At 40.1% G+C, this 10,386-nt stretch overlaps 1 long non-coding RNA gene across 2 annotated transcripts in view; it reads right to left on the minus strand.

The window, feature by feature from the left end:
* The window catches only part of LOC118236703, a 36,530-nt gene extending 29,636 nt beyond the window's left edge, over positions 1–6,894 (minus strand). The window contains exon 1 of one of the 2 annotated variants that reach the window (XR_004767067.1): positions 6,562–6,894. This is a non-coding gene — a long non-coding RNA (uncharacterized LOC118236703). The remainder of the gene's footprint in view (positions 1–6,561) is intronic. The other variant, XR_004767066.1, reaches the window with a different exon arrangement.
* Positions 6,895–10,386: the final 3,492 nt, after the last annotated feature.

The raw sequence follows: 10,386 nt of genomic DNA on the forward strand, positions 1-10,386 counted from the left end.
AGAGACCAGTTCATCAGCCAGTGACAGTATGGCGCGATCCGGATTCAAATTCCATAGTCCAGGTTTTGCATGTCTCTATGGTCAGTAAGAACAAATATCTGAAGCAGATGTGTCATTGGCCCAGCTTTTGAGGAAGCTTACGATAACATTTTAGATGATTCTGTGCTTTCCCAACAGTTTGGGGAAGGACCTTTCCTGTTTCAGCATGACAAAGCTCCCGGGCACACAGCAAGGTCCATATAGAAATGGTTTTGTTGAGAATGGTGTGGAAGAACTTGACTGGCCTGCACAGAGCCCTGACCTCAACCCATCCAACACCTTCAGGATCAATTGAAAAGCCAACTGTGAGCCAGGCCTAATTGCCCAATCAGTGCCCAAACTCACTAATGCTCTTCTGGCTGAATGGAAGGAAATCCCTGCAGCAATGCTCCAACATCTAGTATAAAGCCTTCCCATAAGAGTGCAGAAAACGGTGTACCAATTCCATATTAATGCCCATAATTTTGGGTGAAATGCTGGATGTCAGACATGTTTATATACTTCTGGCCATATAGAAAGGTGGGTGCTACACATTGGTGGTGGGTGAGGGGGGTTCCCACTTATTACTGTAAAGTAAAAAAAAAAAAAAAAAAAAAAGGAGTGCTATATAAACGTAATGATTCATTCCCATTTTAATGAGCTGTGCCTTCTAAACACACTTGCAAATATATATATCCTGTTAAAAAAAAATAAAACTAAGTGTGACATTGGTCTCGTGAGATTCTTACACGTCAGCTATCTGTGCTACAGTACGAGGCAGTCCCAGTGTTTCCTGGAAATGCAAGCAAGGCAGGGAATGGCTGGTTATGTCAGGTGGTTTGTTTGAAAGCCGACCACTTCCTCATAAGCTGCCTCAGAACTGGAATGCAATGCATTGTTCGTATGGCATATGCCTCTATTGTGATGACAGCAACTTAAAAAAAATAATTTAAAAAAAACTACATGCATGAACATACCCGCCTATAGTGATAATGCACAAGTTATACTGGTTATTGAGATTAAATAAGGACAGCTGCGCTTTTAAAAAAATAAATGTAGCATGAAATAAACAGACATGTTGTGCGTCTAGATTCCTTAGTCAGCAAAAGTGAAACGCTTATAGGTGATTAAGTAAGTGTACGAAATGCACAGGTTTACAGGAAAGTGCAGTCACAAAGGTCATGTGATAAGAATTGGAGATTAAGATAATCTGCTTCAGGAGATTTGGAGGCAGAACGGCATTGTATACATGAAGTGCCCTAAAGTGACGTTCACTACAGCTTTTTATAGTGAACTGCTTTTCAGGCAAACTCATCCATTGGAAATAATTTTCATACGGTATCATATGCATTGGAGATGCAAAACACGGACAAAACAGCAAAGGGATGTTTCATAAACAAGTTTAACCGATATGGCTAACATATTATACCAACCCTCTGGCAATAAAATAAACATATTGTGTTTAGAATCTCTAATCGAGGGCAAAAAACACAGCACTTTGCTCTCAGTGGCGGGAACGGGAATAGCTCATCTTAATCCGGCGATGGGTTTCTCAACGCAGCCTCGCAGCGAGCTCGCCCCGTTTCCTATAAGTCACGTGACCTCCGCCGCCCATTCACAGAAAATAGCGCAACCGCGACAAACAAGGTGGGGCTTCAATAGAAAATTCCTGCCGTGGAATTTGACCTAGGTTGACTCGATTAACTGTACAGATCATGTCGTATCCTTATGGTTTCAAACTTTACCTCTGTAATGACAAGCCTCTTATCAATGATGACACCTGGTTCAGATTGCCTGATTTTTCCTTACAAACGGCGGTGAAACGGTGATTAAGGCACTCGCAGAATACGGTTGATGCAGTCAGCAATAAGAAAACATCTGACACTACCATTGCCAAATTGGTGTTTGAGGAAACACAGACATATATACATTTTTACGAAAGTGTACAATTATTACATCCCCAGGAAGTTATCGGCAGTTGAGCCGGTGGGTCGTTAGTTATGCCGTCCAGAGCCTAGGCACCTGTTGACTTTTCAACGGGTAAGCGTGACCAACTAACCATGACGTTAAAATAGTCTCCAATGTGCAATATTAATCATGATTAATAACGATACAACTGATAATATTCTTGTTATGTCATAATATGCTTGTTATGTCCGCGACTACGGACGCCACCATGGAAATGTAGGCTAGCTTCCTCTGGAATTGCAGAGCGTCAGCAGGTCAAACAGGGCTGCTGACTCGCGCGCTTTTGGCGCGAGACGCACACGTTCGGGGCTCTGTCTTATGCTCTCACACTACCCGAACACGCCCGCCTCAAACTAAATAAAAAGACCGCAATTAAAAAGTCACTCCCTGATTAAACAAAATGCGCATCTGTGTGCCTCCCAAGTCAGGAACATGGACTGAAGTTAAAAAAAAAAAAAAAGGTTTTAATCAGTGCAGTTATTCAGCTAACTCATAGGGCTCTACAGTTCTTCCATTTTAGGAACATTTTCTCCTTAAACGTGATGTGTGCTAACTTGAAAAATTATTTAGCAGCACATCTATTGATTGGGATGCATTATACTATTCTTAATTTTTTCAATTTAGGACCACATGTGCTCCTTGGAAACAATGTTGGCATAGAACCGTGACTCAATAATCCTGCTTTGTGACACAGGCCTCCGGTCCGTCTTATTTATTTTTTGTGCCAGTGCCTATACGGATGCAACATATACTTCATCAAACCCTGTGTGGTAATTTGTCCTCTGCATTTAACCCCACCTAGCTACTACTCAGGAGCAGTGGCCAGCCACAGTGCAGCACCTGGCCACCAGCTCCAGTTCTGAGGCAAGGGCAATGACTGGAGTATACCTAATCTATTTTTAGCAGATGGGGGACCTAAATAACTAATGCACCTACAATTTATACAACGCCTAAAGTGCACGAGGGCATTGCAGATGCTACAGGTAGACCTACTGTGGTGCACATTGGGTGACTTTTAGGACAGTTGTCTAACTTTGCAGATTACCTTAGCCACACGGAAGTAATCCTTGATCTCTTATTTTAGCACCGTAAACGCTTGCTCTGCATTAAAAAAGTTAAAGATACAAATATGACTTAATGGATGGAAATCCGAGGAATCGCTATATAAGCTGCGCTGTACGTTTTGAATTCGCTCCAGAAGAACGGAAAGAGAATATTATGTCCTCCGTCGACCCTGAAAAGACTGTGTCTCCATAACCTCCACAGAGAACAGGAGACGACTGGAGAGACAGTGGAAAGCCCGTCGTTTCCCGAGCAGTTCGACTTCGAGCCGAATACTACAGGAGTATACGCCTACCCCTGGGCTTGGGCCCATGAAAGAGTCCTGCATTCAGTGGACAATCCTGCACTCAGTGGACAATCCTGCATTCAGTGGACAATGTCTCAGCCAAATCTAAAACTCCAAAGCAAGGAAAACAACAAGAGGAGTGGCCTTTTTTCTTTTTGGGGGGGGGGGGGGGGGTGCTACAGCTAAATATAAAATGTGCATAATAACTCCACTTCATCAATTAATATTATTATTAATAATGATAATAATAATAATAATAATCATAATAATAAATGATAAAATCAGAAAATGAAAAAAAATATATAGTAGCAGTACAAGTAACAGTATTTGTTATTTAATTTGTGTTACCCTAAAAAATGTTTTTTTTTAAATGCATATAGCTCTGATAGCATGCATTTTTGACACTGTAAACCCCAAACTGACATTCTGACTCCAACACTTGCTCTTCCAATCCACATCAAACATACTGCGACTTACTTTCCGGAGAGCGCCCTGTGAGAGCGCGGAGTCAAAAGGTCACATTCGTAGAAACTCATTACAAGCTCAAGTCAACCATTCACCCACACCCCCACAGGAGTGTGATGACAAACACCTGTTTCCAAGCCCACATCAAACTCCCAGACAAAAAAAAAAAGAAACAAAAGAAAATTACAGAGGGTCGGTGTGAGGCCTCGCTTTTTAAAGTGTTTTAGCGACATCTTGTGGATTTATAGTGTATTAATTTTTTGGGGACTGATCGCATTCAATCGGCCCGGTGTGCACAACTTTTTCAGCGATGACTCAAAGATATTAATCCATTCGTTTCGCGACCAAAACTGGTGTGATTTTTATCAATAACTATTTTTATTTGATAATTAATTGCTAACTAAATGAAAGGACAGTTACTGAAATTAGCAGGCAATTAATCACAGAAAGCACAGCCAGATTGACAGAATGTAAGGCTTTATCATAGCATGGGTAAAGTGCTTGACGCTACCAGACGGAATATTTATTCTCATTGACGTTAATCATTGTCAATGAGTCTCTTTTTAATTAGTATGAGCCACTTATCCATTTCCCAGTCTAACAAATTTCATATTTGTTTACACACTTGTTAAATGTCAAAAGCACACAAACACTGGATCGCGATGATTAGGTAAAGCCATTAACTACCCTTCCGTGTCTGAGAAAGAAACAAGCTATTTAGGTACAATTGGCGCCATCTCGTGGTATGCAGTAGGCATGACGAGTCAGTCAACATTAAAGCAGGCATTTACGTGTTAATATGAAATACACAGTCAAACAAAAAAAGTTTTAATTAGTTTTATTTTTTATATTTAGGATTTACTTGCACAAGCACAGAATAACTTTAATGAATACTAGCCAACACGTTTTTTTCCCCCATACAGGCCTTATTGCTTGTGATTGCGGTAAGCCGCACGATAACACGACTAAATGGATGGTGACTTATATTTGGCCGCCCGACGCATAGTTTGCGGACCGCTGACCTAAACAAGAACTTGCTAGCCAAACAAGAGCGTCAAGGTCAAGTATTATAAGCAGTTTGGCAGAGTGCAGTAGGGATTGCGTGGCTCGCCTCCTAGGTCGTCTTTCTTTCAATATAAATAAATAGGTGCCGCCCAGAGCGCCGTGGAAATGCAGTGTTCGGAGTAAATCCGGGATAACTCATAATGATTTCATGACCCAATATACATCTCCCCCTGTTTGTGCACCGCTGCAATAGGCTACCATATAAAACAATATTTATGTGTGCGGGTGTGTGTGTAAATACAGAGCGGTTAAAAATGTTAAATATTTTATAAACACACTTATAAATAGGCTGTTGGACCGCCACAGTTAAAAAAAAAAAAAAAAAAAAGTTTTTAATTAATTTAATTTAAACTGCCACTTCTCTCTGCAGGCTGAAACTTGCTGCGAGTGTTTGCCTGTAATGTCTTGCTGCTCAGACTAATGTGTTGGCACCTCAGTTCTGGAGTGGATCGACTTGCTTCTACACACAACTGTCATTTTCCGGTTATGTCTCTTAGTTACGTGCTGACATCAACTTACACACCTTCCTTTCCATTGGTCACCGAAGCGCCCATCAAAAGTCAGTGCTTCCACTATCACTGCTCATTCAGAGTCACTGAGGTGTTCGTTGCCTTTTTGGGTACGCATAATCTGTAAGATTATAATACAATAACCAAGCCTTTAACGCAATTTTAATGCGCGGCTGTGTACACGCTGGGGTGTTATTTGCTTAATTAACTGACAAATACCTGCATCTTCTTTGCATATACCAGGTGTGACCTATCTCATCAGAGAACGGCCGGTGTGGGTGCAGGTTTTTGTTTTAGCCCAGCCCAGCACTACGACACCTGATTCAGTTATTTAACTAATCATGGTCACCTACCAAGACCATCCTCAGTCGTTTTAGCGCTGGGCTAAAGCGAAAGCCTGCTCCCACACCGACCATTTTCGGATATGATTGGACACAGCTGGCCGAACAATGCACACCTCATTCACCAGCTAGGGATCTTTTTCAGTTGCTAATTAGTAGAATCAGTTGTGCCAAATAAGGGTTGAAATGAAAACGTACAGGACGGTAGATCTCCAGGAACAGGGTTGGGCAGCCCTTATTTGTACCGTTGGTTCTATATTTTATTTATTTTGTTCCATACCGTCACAAACCACATATTCCCACAACATATATAAATAAAGATAACACAAGATTATAATTATTGTGCAAGAACTCGTTTGGATAAATACGCTAAATGATAAATTATACACAAAAACTGTGCTTTGCGATTTCAGAAAAAAAGTGTAACTAAAATGGAAGGTTTTTAGATACCATCAAAGATACACATTGTGCCACATTCTGAACTAAATATGTTGCTGAAATAAATGTGAAAATGTGAACAGTTACAGATGCCATTTCAACGTAAAATAAAGGAATTTGAGGACATAAAAGTTAGTTTATAGTTTCACTTTCGTATTTAAGATAATAGATTAACTTCGTGGAATACCAGATTTAGATAAATCTAGATATAGCGAGATGTTAGAAAGTTATATAAACAGAAGTTTATTAAATTCTCTTCAAAAATGTCACGGCTAATGGTTTTTCTCTCACTTGTATCGAAGTGATATAAAACCATTCAGAAGCAATACTCTGAACAAATACAACAGCTAACGTATGAAAACCTTTCTCACATATTACTGTCTTATTCATAGTTTAAATTTGTACTCACTTAGAAAAGGAACATCATATAGTGCATGAATAAATCATCTCTTCATTTAAAATCCATTGGATAATCTTGTTGAAATTCATAAAAACAAAGAACCTTTAGCTTTGTTAGTACATGTATGGCCACGGTGCTGCATTGCTCCATTTAAGTTTTGCTTTCACTTTTTACCCAATGTGCAATACGTTGCCAAGAAGGGGAGGAGTAATATGTGTTTAAACAACTGATAGTACTGGTCATTACTGATAAACTGCGAATGAACAGTTATTTTGCAGTGATTTTGTGTTGTACAGTACTGTATGCGAACACCGAACCTGACAGCTCATAAAAACGTATAGTAGGGTGGCAGCTTGCACGTCACACCTTTGTTCTTATGGTTGTACCATTTATTCAGTGAGATCATTTCCCCCAAGTTCCCCCAATTAATTAATTACTCAGTTGAGTTTTCTTTGATGCCTTCGGCCTTGAACTTTGACGTTATCCAACATTATGGGGGAGTCCACTGTTCCACCATCCCTCCAAATGTATAAAAAAGCAAAGTGGTTGATAAAGACTTTCGAACCTTAAAAAAGATGCGTGTCCCATTCGCTGTCATATGTACAGCTCTACATAATTAATGACCAGTTTGAAAGGTACAGCTAATTCCTCTGATCTGGTAGAAGAAGAAGAAAAAGAAAAAGAAAAAAAACAACAACTTTGTGTTTTCATTTTTTGACACAATACAAGTGTCTTAAATGTATTGCAGGGAAAATTAAATTTTATCAAGTAGAATATTTGTCCTGAGAATAAGACCAGAGGCTCATGTCCCCTACAGCGGACAAAAAAGAACTGGCATGTCTTGGGACAATATGAAACCTACAGTGTAAATTTAGCTTTGTAAGCTTTAATATGAGTTTAAGATAAAAAATTATATAGCACTCTGCAACAATACACTGCATAGCCTGTGATTCATGTATCTTTATCTCATGAAAAAGTTTGAACAGCCAATTCAATGTAATTAAACAGTCATATAGCTTTCTATTGCGTGCATTGTCAGAATAAAAGTTTATGGAATGGAAAGTTATGGGCCTTTGTGTTTGTACGTCACAAAACAAATATATTAGTGGCCTATGGTGTTGACTTTTTGATATAAAATCTCATTGTTATATATAAGCGGAGGATGTTAGAACAAACATAACACTGCAGTGTACTGGATGTGTAGTGTAAAAATTATGCCTGTGTTATCATCTTTTGGCCAGTAGGTGGTGTAAGATTCAAAGTTGATGTGATCCACTTAAACAGTGGCTATTCAGTCTAGCCTGCCGCCTAGATTATTTCAGCCAACTTGTCACATTAGGACAGTGGAGGTCAGGAGCAGAGGCGGTTCTGGGCACAGGCGATGAGGGCTGTCGACTCAGTCACCATCCATCTGGATGGCTGCCAAACCAGGGGGAAAAAAATTAAAATCTGCGTGTTGCACCCATGATAGTGGCCAACCCCCCCCCACCCCGATCCACAGTCATAAACAAAGACGAAGAAGGGGTATTTAAATTAAATCCGCTGAATTCAGGCTGCATTTCCTGTATTTTTGACAACTGCCATAAATGTAAATAAACTTGGCTTCGTTCTTCATTTTTACTTTGTATTCCGGTTGTTTTTCTCCTGCACCACCTTCTTCTTACCACCTTACCACATTGCTAGAAAAACAGTGTGAGACAAATGCATGAACTATTTCCTTGTTGTTTTTTTATTTAAAAAAAATCAAGTTAGTAGTTTTACCTCTACAAATGCACAGGAGGTGGCAGCACTGACTCAGGATATACAGGTAGGTAGCGCGCCCAACCACTGTGGCAAAAGATCAGAGAGGTTGGGTAAGGATGTAATGTCGATAATAACCTGAAAATAAGTCACATGAAGTCATGTGAAATTTGTATCTCTGCATGGAATTACATTTATTCACCTCTTATTCACCTGCTCAATATCCTGTTAGTTAGTTTGTTCCCAGCAGGACTACAAATCCTTCCATTGGGACACAACTTTTTGGCTGGACCGCAACAGCGGGGCCAGCCCTATCAAACGCGAATGTCTGTGACTGACTGAGTGAGTGACTGAGTGAGTGAGTGAGTGATGAAGTTACACCATTGGCCGGCCGGATCACGTGTGTTAGGTCCAGCCATATACTAGGTTTTAACCCGGTCTTGTTTTTTTGTTTTGTTTTGTTTCTTATTTTTGAAGGTATTCTGGGTGGAGTTTTAAATCTCCGTTGCGGGTACCCTATTCAGACTTTCGGTTTCAGACTGCCAGCTAATTTCCTGAAGCGTTCAAAGCTGCCCCGTGCCTAGTACCCTTCAAAAACTAGCCAGCTTTCAGTTACATCTGGACAGGCAGACAGGGACCGAAGTGACGGGGGAGGCTTGCAGGACATTTCGTCACACATTCCCACACTCGCTCCCCTTACCATTCACCCGGTCACAGTCTGACTCCGGACCAGGTCAAACATTACACACGCGAAAACAAAACGTGACCTGAAATCACATGAAATTTGCACCTTCACATGGCAATTCCACGTTTTCAACACGTGAAAACAAAACACATGACTTGAAATAAACGACACAGGTTTCCCCCCCCCCCACATCTTATAAGTGGGATTTTTAAAGTTCACGTGTACTCTTGACATGCTGGGGGAAACGTGATTTTCACTGGATTTTTTTTTTGTTAGACAGATATGTTTAACATCAAGATACGGACCAGGATTTGTGCTTTTGTTTTATCTCCAAGGAATAGTTTTTATGATGCTAGAGGTCAATCTGCTGGCACTAAACTTAATTCACTGTTTTATTGAGTCCTTTTCACTGTCTTGATCCTCAGCTGATGCAAGTTGCAAACAGACAAGCATTACATAATTTGACATATTATGACCAATAACAACAGTGCACATATGGTACAGTTCAGATAAGTAATACCTCAATGTTTATATAATCCAATATCAAACATCTTAATGCAATTGAGACATTACAACTTTGAGACATTCTCCCCCGATGTAGTACTCCTGGTTAAAATATGTGTGTATTCAGTATTGCTTCTGAATGGTTTTATATCACTTCGATACAAGTGAGAGAAAAACCATTAGCCGTGACATTTTTGAAGAGAATTTAGTAGATGTATGTCTCTTTTTACACCAAATGGAAAACATTTAACTACTGAAATTTTATTTAATTGTGCCAAATATCTGAATTGCAAAAGCATGACAACGATACTAGCTTTATCTAAATCGAAAATCTTTAGCTGACAAATTTTAGCTGCTAACAAAACAAGAGGTGTTGTTCAGTATTTCTGCTCTGTAGTTCAGTTAGAAAGCCGTGTGTTTGCACACAGAAATATAAGACGGTGAACTGCAACGATGAAGAATCTACGGTGTCTCTACGGGACCAAGTGATTTGGTCTCTTTCTCCTGTGGGTTCCATTTATTTGGTAAATGGACTGCATTTATATAGCGCTTTTATCCAAAGTGCTTTACAATTGATGCCTCTCATTCGCCAGAGCAGTTAGGGGTTAGGTGTCTTGCTCAGGGACACTTCAACATGCCAGGGTGGGGTTTGAACCGGCAACCCACCGACTGCCAGACAATCGCTCTTACCTCCTGAGCTATGTCGCCCCCTATTTATTTATTTATTTATTTATTTATTTATTTTACGCGACAGAGTGGTGGGCTGGGCTGCACGATTTACCAGCCAGAGAGAATATTTACTCACATTTGGTGCTTGGTGGGTGTTAATTTTAAACCCTGTTCATAATGCTTTATGAAGATAGGTAATGTAAATCATGTATAACAGACTTTCCCCCCCACCACCT

The sequence above is a fragment of the Anguilla anguilla genome, chromosome 9 (assembly GCF_013347855.1).
Source record: "Anguilla anguilla isolate fAngAng1 chromosome 9, fAngAng1.pri, whole genome shotgun sequence".
In the NCBI taxonomy this organism is placed as follows: Eukaryota; Metazoa; Chordata; class Actinopteri; order Anguilliformes; family Anguillidae; genus Anguilla; species Anguilla anguilla.